This window comes from Haliotis asinina, chromosome 10 (assembly GCF_037392515.1).
Source record: "Haliotis asinina isolate JCU_RB_2024 chromosome 10, JCU_Hal_asi_v2, whole genome shotgun sequence".
Lineage (NCBI taxonomy): Eukaryota > Metazoa > Mollusca > Gastropoda > Lepetellida > Haliotidae > Haliotis > Haliotis asinina.
The window spans coordinates 55132574-55145991 of NC_090289.1; the positions used below are offsets into that span (position 1 = coordinate 55132574).

The 13418-nt window shown below is 39.9% G+C and overlaps 1 protein-coding gene across 2 annotated transcripts in view; it reads right to left on the reverse strand.

Moving 5' to 3' along the window:
• LOC137299116 (uncharacterized) overlaps nucleotides 1–10126 on the reverse strand; it is a 30805-nt gene extending 20679 nt beyond the window's left edge. The window contains exon 1 of one of the 2 annotated variants that reach the window (XM_067831619.1): nucleotides 10071–10126. The gene's annotated coding sequence lies outside the window, so the exon portion shown is untranslated. The remainder of the gene's footprint in view (nucleotides 1–10070) is intronic. The other variant, XM_067831618.1, reaches the window with a different exon arrangement.
• Between the last annotated feature and the right edge of the window lie 3292 nt (nucleotides 10127–13418).

The following is a 13418-nucleotide window of genomic DNA, read 5'->3' on the forward strand; positions in this document are numbered from 1 at the left end:
ATCGACGTATTTATACCGGACGCAGCGGGCGCACGAGCCACGTCCGTAAGCGACGACCCGTTTTCGGTTTTGAATAAACACAGCGAATTCACCGTGCAATAAAGATCTCATTGTCCAAGTGCTCCCACATACCACAGCTGTGTGCCGGTTTACAAATCGACTTTCAAAACCTATGCAAATCGAATAATTGATATATTACGCTAACTTATAAACGTTTAGTCGATGAAACGCATTTAATGTAACGGCCAGACATCCACATTGATAGTGGTGCTGGTTTTACATTCTCCTTAACAATGCACACTGATGGTTGTAATTTTACATTCACCATATCTGAAGTCCATTTCTGGTGTTCCCACTTTGATTTTGCAGAAATATTGCTGAAGGCGGCGAAAAACTACGTTCACACACATCGACCCTATCAATACACACTGGTGGTGGTTTTAGATTTTACATTCACCCTCGCAGTGCACCGTTTGCAGTGTGTCATATATGAACTGAGTCTAAGTAAAAACTTAATTGATATGTGTGTATAAAAAATATGAATTGTTATAGTTGACAGTTTCAACACTTTCAACATGACAATATCAGTACTCATACAGAAAACTTGAGCAAGAGTTACCTGCAGCAAGCAAGAATCTGCGCACTCTGCCCACTATAAGGAACCAACCCCAGAATTTACAGGATCCTAGTGCTTCCACGAAGAGGCGTTGATGTAAACGGTTCCCTCCGAAAACGCAGATTATAATAGCCTGTCAACTAGCAGTGACACGCTGATCACATCTAACTGGGGAATGGACTTGCCCAATTAATTATGCCAGAGGAGCCAACAAGTTTGTGTGTGATTCAAGGTCAATGCAGTATGACAACATACTCCCACAGTAATACTTCCTCCTCATCATCCCATAGTATTTTGATTTGCCAAAGCTTAAATGTTTTCTTTTATTGCAAAGAGGCAAACAACTAATTCAGCGTGATAACATACTCTCAGGTGCCTACTCTCACAGTAACTATTCCTTCTCACGTTTGGTATATATGCTGCAAGTATGAAGTTCTACCACATCCTTTTCAGATATGGCTGGCTTAAGAAAGGTAGAGTATGTCATGTCCCAGAAAGGTGCTCAAGCTGAAGCGAAACGTTGTCTTTTTCACTTCTGCCAAGCCATATGGTGAAAGAACCAAGATCTTGGTCTTGCCGTCGCCTACATGGAAGACCCAGAGGCCAGGAAATGGATCCGCAGAGGTGCGAGTCTACCACTACTCCCTCTGTTCCAAGTCCAAAGATGCCTGGCTAGAAGCTATGAATCAGTGTCCTGACATACTCATGCAGACGCTATGAACGATTGTACTGTACATATTTGGATGACGAGGCTAGATTCTCTCCCCGACTTTAGAACCACTATGAAACAACAGGACCTAGGACCAACAACAATTTTGAAGGCTTCCATTCCCGGCTTAACAAGTCCACCCAACACAATCATCCCAACATCTACCGCTTCATTGAGCTGACCCTGAAGATCGAACATGCTGAGAGAGCGAAGCTGGCACAGATCAACTTTGGCGCTACACCTCCACCCAAAAAGGTCTGTTTACAAAGAAAAAGAGAACCGACTCATACGATCGAAGGAGTAACTTTGGCGACGAGAGATGACCCATATACAAGAGGTCTACTTATGACGGTTAAGGACTGATGAACATTGCCGAATGGTAGTGACGCTGAACACTGTTTGCTTTTATTCAGTATGTACTAGTATGTGAAAGTAGTGGTTAACATTGGTTAAAGACTGTGAATATCTATGAACATGTGTAAATGTACATATGAATGTAAATAGTGGTATACAAATACAAATTCATACATCTAAACGGAAAAGTCTATTAATTGGTTTGGAACATACCATTTAGAAGTCAAGGGTACTCAATAGGCATTCCTGATGCAATCAGCCGTGTCATGTGTTGTACTAACCGGTCTGCGATTTGGAAGGAAACCCTGTGAACGCGCGGGGTGGCCATACGCGTTTTCAACATCGAGTATAATTTCTAGATACTTCACACTTTGCTTACGCCCATTATTAATGAACCGATTTGGGGACTTGTTTTTCTGAGACCCTACAAATATATGACAACCTGTGTACCACATTCTTGTATACTTTAAATAACACGCACACACACGCACAGACACACACACATACATACACATATACATACACACACACACACATATGTATATCTGTGTCTGTGTGTGCGTGTGTGTGTAGTTTCTAGTTTGACTCAGTTACAATTTGTATGTGTTTCTAGTAATCAACTTACACCCTTGTAACCTAGGGACCTATAGTATTCAATGCTAGAGCAAGAGTTAAAGTATAAGTTGTTGGCTTTCTCTAGAAAAAAGGCCTCGGTTTGAAAGCCTTTACATCACTGTACATATTCTTTGTAAAGATTAATTTATTTCAAACCCACGCTGAGTATGAAAAGGTGCCACTGGTGGGCCAGACCTTCTGGGAGGCAAGACCGTTTATACGGGTGGAAATGGTTAAACAAGATGGCATTTCTGTCTCCTAAATGTGAAAAGGGAGCCCGCAGTGATGCCTCTGTGGAGTGGATCTAACTGAGGTATTGGATGCTGCAGGCTAACCAGACAAATGTCTTATATGATATAATTAATATAAATTGAGAAATTAATTGCTTTGTGCCATCAAGACAGTAGCTAGACAGGTTGGCTGATGCTCCAGTGAACAGTCACACTCATTGCTTCGGTTTCGTATTGCAACGTTTAAGCACCCCTGTCTATATGCCTTGTTGTCCTAGCGGGGTTTACATTGTATCGCAAATGTAACTGTTTACTGTCAGTACGCAGGTGTGGCGGTCAATATCGCACAAGAACGGGCGTGTCACTACGCCAGTTCCCGCCACTGTTGTGACTGAATGAATAAAGTCAATACCATCCGCTTTACGTATTTGAAAACGCCCGAGACTCTGAATACATATAGGTTAAGTTACAAATATCAGTGTGATAGATGTGATTGTGAGTTAACAGATGTTCACATAGAAGACATCAACATAACCGACTTGATAAAGTCACTCAAGGAAATCATGCTATCGGTTCAGACATCGTCCACCAATGCCTTCTGAGAGAGTGAGTTTTATGCTTCTTTAGGCAATATCACAGAAAAACGCGTCATGTATTGTGCCGATGTGGCTATACGTTAGGGTAGCCTAGGCTACCCAACCGGTTTATCCTCGTTTTCAGCCACCCCGAAAAGGATTAACAGCTACTGTGGTCACGTCACGGTGGTCATGTTACGGTGGTCATATTAAAATTACTGACAGCATCAAGTGAATGAACTAAACACAGGCTTGGTGAGCATCTCTGATAATGTTAACCTGTGAGTAAACACAGTGCACTCAGATTTAACAATGACTAATAATTTAAATATCACTAAGACACTTGCAGTGTGACAGGTGAGAACATAATCAGTGAGATGGTGTACATAGGTATCTGGGCACCAAACAGTTTCATTGCAAGACAGCAAATACAAGACAGCAATACAATTGTAAATGTGGGCAGTGGGGTAGCTTAGTGGTTAAAGCGTCCGCTTGTCACGCAGAAGACCTGGGTTCGATTCCACGCATTGGTACGTGGGCACCATCATGATGCCCGGGATATTTGCGAAATGCCAACAACTGACTGACTCACTTGTGAATGTCGGGTTCATTTTAATTCAGATTTACGACAGCCGCGAGGTGTCAGCATTCACTGGAAATGCTGTATTGATACAGGTGTAAATACACTAAAAACGTGTACAAACCTAGTGCAGTTTCATTAATAATACTTAAGACACAGTAATGTAAATATTGTGCAAATTTTAATATATTTTTATTTCTAATATATATGTTTGTCTTCCCGGGAGAACACCGTTAAAACACTGTTCTTCTTATCCGGCCTAGCAGTCATCATGTAGGACATGAAACCACTTCTTGTCACAGCGATACCCCTTGTATTGGCTGACACTATTTACCGATATACGTATTTTGTTTTGTAAACATATCATTCCTGAAATACCAAGGACAATGACTTATGTAAGTGCCGCTCCACTAAATATAATATGATGCAATTAATATTTAATACAGTATAAAAGCAATGAATTACTTCAGAAAACAGTAATTATAACAAAGGCATGAGATGCATAATAACTGGGAAAAAGTCTCAACAAATTATAATAAATGGTTAATAGTAATTGCATACATAAGAGTTTAGAATAATTTGAATCTATTTGAAAGTAGCATGTATTTATGAACAGGGTCGAGAATAAGCTGATTAATTCTGTTGCCTGAATATTGATTATCTTACAGAACTTTATTCAAACCGAAAACACTAGCGTAGAAATATTTATCTGATCTTATTAAGTCATAAGAAGGGCAAGAGAAGAAATAATGGGGAGAACCTTCCCATGGATATCCACAAGCACAATTTTTACTATCTGAAATGTGTCTATCAAAACAATTAGCGTTCAAGTCACCACAACCCACCCTGAGACGAGCATGGATTTTTTGACAAATCTGGATCTAAAGTTTTTATCAAAGAAAACATTTCCTTATATAGTCTGTAGTCGTGTTTTGAATGAATTTACTGATTGGATGTGAATTATTACGGGTGGTAAATTGTTCCATAAGTGTATGGTGTCTGGTGAGAAGGACCGGACTCTGTATGGCAACGAATTGTGCGAATACTATCAGTATTTCTCAGATTGCAGGAACTTATAATTGAAACATGTCCTGGAATCAAATCAGGTAAGTAGTTAGGAGTTAGTAAGTTTCCTGATTTTTCTACGCTTAGCTAATGGTATGGAATTGGTCTCATTGTAGATTATTCATGAGTAGTTCCTCTCACGACTCCACAAATAGTTCTTAGATTTTTCTAATTGTATATTTTCTATAATCATAGACTGTGGCAGCAACAGTCGAGGTGTGGAAATATATAACAGGTGTACATACATTCTAATGCAGGTCTAATTAATCTATATTTAATGCTTCTTAAATAGTTTACCCTAGGCCTTATTTACTATCTCTTCAATTTTTTCCCTATAACAATATTTTTGAGGATAAACGACTAAATGTTTATGAAAATATGCTTCATTTACTTGAGTTCCTTTCATTTCTACTGGTGAACATACGGAGGGGTTTACTTGCCACATATCGGTCCAATAAGAAAGTCGATTTTAGTCATTATTAAAAATTCTTGTTGCTTTGTCTGGATCTTCTACAACTGTATATACTGATTTGTCATCGGCAAATAGTCGAACATTGCTGTTGATGCCATCTACAATGTCATTTATGTGTACTAAGAACAGTAGAGGCCCTGAGACTGATCCCTGGAGGGGGCTGCCTGTATACGTTTTAAATCTGATGATCGGCCATCTGTAACTACTCTTTTCTAAGATAAAACCATTCAGTTAAACTATCACTTATCCCATATGCCTCTAATATAAACAATATACCCTTGTGTCATACTTTGTCCAAAGCTTTACTAATGTCACAGAAAACAGATACTACTTCTCTTCCATTATCTAAAGCATTTGCAATAAAGTCATATATAAATATGTCAGTTGATAAGCAGTACAATCTCCTGGCATAAACACTGTTTGCACACTTGTCGAGACATTATTACCCCCATAAAAGTTACTTTTTCACATTTCGTGTTCAGTACAGCTCGTAAGTGCAACGGGCCTGTAATTGTGACATCCATTTCCACTACCCTTCTTGTGCAACGGAAATATTGCAGCCTCTTTCCATATAGTTAAAATACAGTCATGCAATGACCGATATAAGTATAGGTGTATGCAAGTGAATATCGAATCTTGAATGCGACTTCATTGTCGATTTAACCTCACTGACAAAATGTTAATGACTGTTGTAAAACATAGGGACGATATTTCACAAGTGAGCAACTCCGACTGACAATGTCTCGACTCGTTCTGAGTTCTTCTTGACCGTGATCTCAGTTTGGATACCACGTCAGTCACATGTCTAATGCCTGCAGAAATATTTGTCACATAGATCGGATTGCTTTCACCATAAGTTTTGATTTCATTCACCAGAGAAGTATGAGATAAACAGATAAATGCAAAGCTACACAGTAAAATTATGAAGAGCCTCCACACCATCAAACCTCCCGAACTGACTGGCATATAGAAACGATTTAGTAAGGAAGGAGGTGGTGGGTTCATGCTCAGTTGGTGAGGAAGTGATCGGTTTCAGGTTTCCAAGCCCTTTACCACATACTCAAGTGAGTGATTTTATCAGTGCTAATTGATTTCATTTAAACACCCGTGCTTCAGTAATGTATTCCAGCTCTCGATTTGATTATAATTATTTTGACTTTAAGTTTCGAAGTGGATCACCCAGTTTATAACTTCCTCACAGTTTGTATATGAATTCCGCTACATTTCGGTTGTATTTACAAATATGTAAATTCGATGGAAATACGTTTACAAGAGCTTACCTATTGTGTTGCAATTAAACATTGAAGTGACTCTGTTGTTTCAGATAACCCTACTGGTTTGATATACCTCTACGTCTACAGCAGTCAGTATACGTGACATGTTTGGAAACTGTAGTATATCTGTATGCTGTAATTAGTACACAATATATAGCATTGTCCCTGTGTATAACAAACCTTCATGTCACCACCACAATCCCCCAATACATCGGACATGTAGACTGTTTTATCGGAGAGTGTGTTGAAGGGAGTATTGGGCAATGCTAAGGGTAACCCAAGCAGACCATCATTTTGCAGTCTGACGACAGCACACAATATATTCATCAGAAGCTTTTATGAAACTTTTGCGTAATTGTTTGATAATCAGCGTTTTTGACACACAGGAACAAAACTCTTCCGTGAGTGACATTTAGAAGTTGTATCGTGTCAGTGGGGCCGGACATTTGGGGTAAAAGGCATTGAATATTTATGGTAAAACATATTTTTATAAAAGTTTTTGAAATTAAGCAATCACACAATTATGGGACTTGGCGAGTATGGGGGATTCTCCGTGTCAAGAAGTGGTGTAGACTTCTTCAATTACCTGCCTGTTGTCTCATCAGTTACTATGGACGTAATTTGATTTCCCCACAGCCGAACAGAGTATTTGTCACTGATGATGTTTACGCCTACTGACGTCGATGGGACTGTCGTCTGTCACGTGACCAGCATCCTGACGCTCTCTCCTCGAATACTTTAAATTTAATCCAGTCAGTCGTGACGTCATTTCATGTCAACTCCGTTGGGTTCTGATTGCAATGGTGTGTTTGAACGAAATCAGACGCCTTCAATACACACATATTTTATCAGTCAACAAAGGCTTATATCAAATAGCACGCTCAGGACGTTTTTGCAGTGTTCATTCTATTTTATCTGGCCTCCAGATACAGATATCAACTTGCACACCTAACACAAGCAGAGTTTCTTAAACAACTGTTTCCAGCAGTGGATAAAACAATAACAAACAGAGACACTGTTCGGTAGGGGCTACTCTTTGTCGTGAAGCGTACTGACATTTCATAGAGTATTACCATATTTCAGTTTGCACTTCCTCTTTCTCATTCGCAAACCAAGGGAATATAGAAAACATTTCAGAACTAATATTGATATTGGGTCTCTGACCCCGAAATAACTGCATCAATAATAGTATGACGTCAGAATAATGTTGTATATGACAGGAAGTCGCTTATGGCCTCATGCTTGTCGTAAAAGGCGACTAGCGGTATCAGGTTATCGGGCTCGCTGACTTGGTGTACACATGGCATCGTGGAGATAGATGCTCATGACGTTGATCACTGGATTGCCTACTCCGGGCTTAATTAATTGATTACAGGACATGTTGCTATGAAGCAATGAAGTTAACTACAACTTCACGGCGTATTCATAATTATTCAATTATTCTCTAAATGTAAAATGTGGATAATTAAGTTTTCGCAGTATTGATGATCCTGTTACCCGAACATTGTTGTAATGACAGCCACTTTTCTTTATTTAGCGGTAGGCAGTGGAGTGGCTTAGTTTTGCACAGGGGTGTAACTGCGGGTGGCGTGTATGAGGCAAGAAAAGCGTGCAGTGTGGCGCGGTAGACGAATGTGTGCATCGCTGCGGGAGAGAAGATTATGCACGGTTGGTTGTTTGGGATGCACTGATTTTGCCACGAAATTTGTAAGTAACATATTTATTTGCATATGCATGCGTGGTATATGTACTTATGAAACATTATTTATATAAGTACACTTAGTAGCCAAAATATTGAAAGCTACCACCATTATGATGTGACACATGCATGTTTTTACCGCATCTTAAATGACAAGTAGTAATAAGCTAATAAGTAAGTTAGTAATGTAAAAAGGTATTACTTTATAGGGGTATCATCCAAATAAGCCTCTGTTTTGAATGGTTTCAGCTTGAACCTGCTACATGTGATTTATTGCACAACGCAACGCTACTAATGTGCACTACATAACTGTCACAGAATAAAGCAGTATTTTTGAGCTTGGCAGAATCGGCTATTGTTGACTTTTGAAACTGACAAATGTGTAAATTAAAATTAGTGAGTGACAGATTTTCATCGCGTTCATCACTTCATAATGCTTCATGCTTCAACTGATCCCACTTATGTAATTCCATGCGTGAGGTAAGAAATGATTCATTGATGTCATTGACGTTTCGTGCATATAAACAACCTGTAAATGATATCAAATTGTTGTAATCTGCTAATTGGTGGTACATCTCTGTAATGTACCTTTTGACGTTATTTACTGTAGGTTATTTGCACGTAACACAAAATACATGTAAACTAACCTATGACGACCACCCGATCTGTCTGTGGTGACACTGCACAGTCTCTACAGTCACAACCTGTCTGTGATGACATTACACAGTCTCTGTGTGAACGAACTGTATTAAAGAGTTTCTACAGTCACGAACTGTCTGAAATGTCATTATACTGTCTACAGTCACAACCTGTCTGTAATGACATAACACAGTCTTTACAGTCACAACCTGTCTGTAATGACTTTATACAATCTTTACAGTCACAACCTGTCTGTAACGACATTACACAATCTCTACAGTCACAACCTGTCTGTAACGACCTCAAACAGCCCATGGCGTGATCACAATCACAATCAGTGAGTAATGACATTAACCATTCTCTACATACATACCCTGTCTATAATGATATTATACAGTCTCTACAATCACAACCAGTCTGTAATGACATTACACAGTCCCTAGACTGTCTAAATCGGACTAGACGTCACACAATGGCCTGCGCCATGACGGGTGTGGTCATCCAGCTCGACTGAATGACCTCTGTACGGCTAGTAACACTCCATTATCATAAAATCGATGGTCGTGGGGACAGATGACATGACTGTACCGACAAGTCCGCGCAGTGTATGAGACTAAGGATTATGGGAATGGATGAGAAGATTCTGATTGGCGTTAATGAATATATGAGCGCAAACAGGAAATTCACGGCGTAGTTCGATGTACACCTTGAGGTCAAACACAGGCCTCTCCTTTTGGCTCTTCCTCACTATTGTATACTGATACCGCCATTACTATTTCATTATCATTATCAGTAATTTCAGTTTCATTATAAAGGTAGTTAACTTTAAATACATAAAGCATGGCAGATTTTCTAGATACTAATTGTGTCAACTATCTTTTCTTCACGTTAGTATGCTCGGTAGAAGCTCAACAACGAGTTTTCACAGTTTGTAAATATTTGAGATTATTTCCATAATCCCTTTTTCCTTTCATACTGAATATGCACAAAGGTGTAGCCCACGGTCCCGACATAGGGTAAACTCATTTGAAAACACGTATAGCAAACATGCAGTAGGACAGGCAAATGGTAGGTACCAGTTAGCAGGACGTGTATTGGCAGACAGGGTATAAACTTGGTAATCGTTACACATCAAACATTGAGGCAAGCTAGATCGGCATCGTGAATGTATTAGCGCTATAAGAGATATGCAAAGTGTATTCTGTGTACTAGTCATATACCAAAATTTGCTAAAGTACTTACGGTAGTGAAATAATGCTACATCCGCAGGTTAAGCGTGTTGTGTGCTGTAATATCTGGTTAGATCCAGATAACAATGTGTATCACACTCACGTGACCGGGTGGCAACTAGCCGATCGTCCAATCAGAGAGGCTGCTTTATTGACAAGAGAAGACATTTCAATAGGCTCTTCCATGGTAACAGTTATCGAAGCATATCCGCCCAAACAGGGTATTTCTGAATACATGTATTCTTGACACGCAGCAACACTTGGGCGAAAGTGAGCCGCGGGGAGTGTTACTCGTAGCAGATGTACCAACAAAAGGCTGTGGCTGGATGTGGCCATGTTGGCTTCGATAGCACACCCATAACACCACCATACTTGTAGCTACGTAACTTCATACGTACATTATTTAAGTAATCGGGATGGTGATTGATTCAATAAACTCCAGGACAGTGCTTGCGTGGATGAGCACTTTATGTCATGTGCAAAAAGACCATACCCTGTAACAATGCATTATTTGATAAATACACAGACATACATGTACCATACACATATACTTATAACATAAGTCATTACATATTTCACATACTATGGTCATTCAGATCCTAGACAAATTAAATACAGGTGTACTCAATGTGTGTCGTAACACACATTTACCTAACCACTTCTGTTCAGTTCCCAAGACATTGTGCAACTGCTTCAAGAATTATCAAGAGGATTTTACGACCGCTTGAACAAGTAGGCCACAGCACCGTGTCTCTAGCACGTTTAGAACTTACCGTGGTGGAACGTTGTGGTAGAAATGTTACAGATGTGATGAAAGATACATGTATATGTTCAACGTTATGGGACGTCTGAGTAACATAAGTCTAGTTTCAAAAGTTTCCAGCAAAAGACAGATTCTGATGGCCCATAACCTCGCGGGAGAATGCGACATGAGCGTTCGTGTTGTCACCCTTGTATGGTAAGTCATAATACTGGGTGGGAGACAAAGCCAGTATTAAAGTTAAACCATGTCTTTGTGACCTAAACACAACATAAGCGCGCAACACCGACTGCACAATGCGTCCGGTTTGGAGACCCGCTTCATTTTACGCACAGAGAAGAGTTTTTGATGACAAGGCAGGGACGGATGGGACACTTAATCTCAGCCAGGGGCATTAGACTGACAAAGGAAGCAAATCGCTTCTATCTTAGTTTCAAATATTCAAAAGACTTTTTTTCTCCACAGAGAGAATCCAGCCTTATAGTTAAAACGAGCGCTCGTCACGCGAAAGACCTGTGTTGAGACACTCCTAATCGGTACAGTCGTACTAATGTGCGAAGCCAATCACGTGATATTGCTTAAAGAGCATTGCTTAAATATTGCTAAACGCCGGCGTAAAACTAAATTCCTTTGCCATTTATTCTCTAGCAGGAGGTTGTGGAAGAAAGGGTTGAAATATTTGACTTTTCATAATTTTTTACTGAGAATATATTTCAGATTTTGTTAAGGTTGGTTAGTCCCGAAGCAGACCCGTTTGGTCTTGTTCTGGGCCTGACATCATTCCGCCTACACCCTTATCAAAACAAATTTACATCTGACTGCACATCAGTCAAGTAGTGTGTTACCTCTAAATTAATGAGCTGAACCAAGAGAACCTTAAATGCACAAGATAATCTTGAAGCGCCATACATTGTTTAATAGCTCACAATTACATCCCTTTAAGATGGTTGTTGGCTCGGGGACCGGTGGGGTTGTTGTGGTAGGAGAATCATGCGTCGTCGTCTACCCAAGTGCTGGTCGTGTAGTCATTGAAATCACCAATCTGTTGACCATCCGGCCCCTACTCCATCACCTCAACCCATACATCTTGTACCTGGTGAGGTGGGAGAAGTGGCAGGGTTGCGGCATGTCCATGAACTTCTCTATTGTTCGTGTAATCCCGTACGAGACCATCAACAACCAGACGCCACAATGCTTTCAAATAATGAAAGAGACAACCTCTCACTGAGCTATCACAGAAAGCTTTTGTGATGGGACCGATGACTGCTGAATCGTAAAACCCTGAAACACCTTTCAACAACATAGATAACCTAGCATATGTCTGTTTGGTCTTGTTAGGAAGCAAACAAAAACAGCAAAGTACATTTTACTATTTACAGGACAATGGACATTCTACCATGACTTCAGTAAATATTGGTTAATCAAAGCCAGAGGTTTATATATCTCCACGTTATATACCTCTGATTTCCCAACACAGTCAGTATTTTTTATTTAAATCTGAATAACGCGGTTATGGTAGATGGAGATAAACGTAATGTGTTGGAAAAAACAGAAGTATGTAACGAAATTACAACACCTCTGATTTTTTTTATATTTTAAACCTTGCACTAACTCTGATTTTCCAACATAGCATGTTTATCGCCTAATTATACACTTGTGTTCGAGCTCAGTTAACAGCTAGAGAAGGGCAATATAAAAGTTCATATAAAAGCGGTGATTTCATTTATTGTAGGCGATATGAGGTCTACGGAAAATGAGGCCTTGGCGAAATGCGGGCAGGCCCGGTCAGGGGTCCGTTTGTTGCTGACTGACATGCATGAATTCCAGTTTCATTGTCTTCAACCTAATCCCGTCTGTTTGGAGAGGACTTGTTTATCGCTGTTTAACAAGCAAATTCTTTGTTCGAGAGGTTTCAGAATACGCCACTTTATAAACAGAGGGGGGTGGCGAGGAAAGGACATGCGTCTTATCCAGTTGTACGGATTGTTTTTATACATTTCTGTGAACACCGACTTCCAGCCAAAAAGTTAAACTGTAAAGTACACAGGAAGGGATTCAGGCCTGTTGCAAAGCATATGGAGGGGACATGATTTCACGAATACAAATGCCCACTTTTAACAGATTACTCCTGAAATATACTTTCGCACTTTTGAAAGAACATACACAGTTAAAGAGCATGAGTACAATGTATGATTTCCCCTTCTGAGTGTGTGGCTTCAACCCCTTATGCAGTACACGAATTTCCACCATGTGTACACTGTAGGACTCCCATCATGAGTACAGTATATGACTTCCACCATGAGTACAGTATATGGCTTCCATCATAAGTACAGTGTGTGGCTTCCACCATGTGTACAGTATATGACTTCCATCATGAAAACGTTATATGACTTCCATCGTCAGTACGGTCTGTGGCTTCCATCATAAGTACAGTATGTGGCTTCCATCATAAGTACAGTATGTGACTTCCATCATGTGTAGAGCATGTGGCTTCCATCATGTGTAGAGTATGTGACCTTCATCATGTGTAGAGTATGTGACCTTCATCATGTGTAGAGTATGTGGCTTCCATCATGTGTAGAGCATGTGACATTCATCATG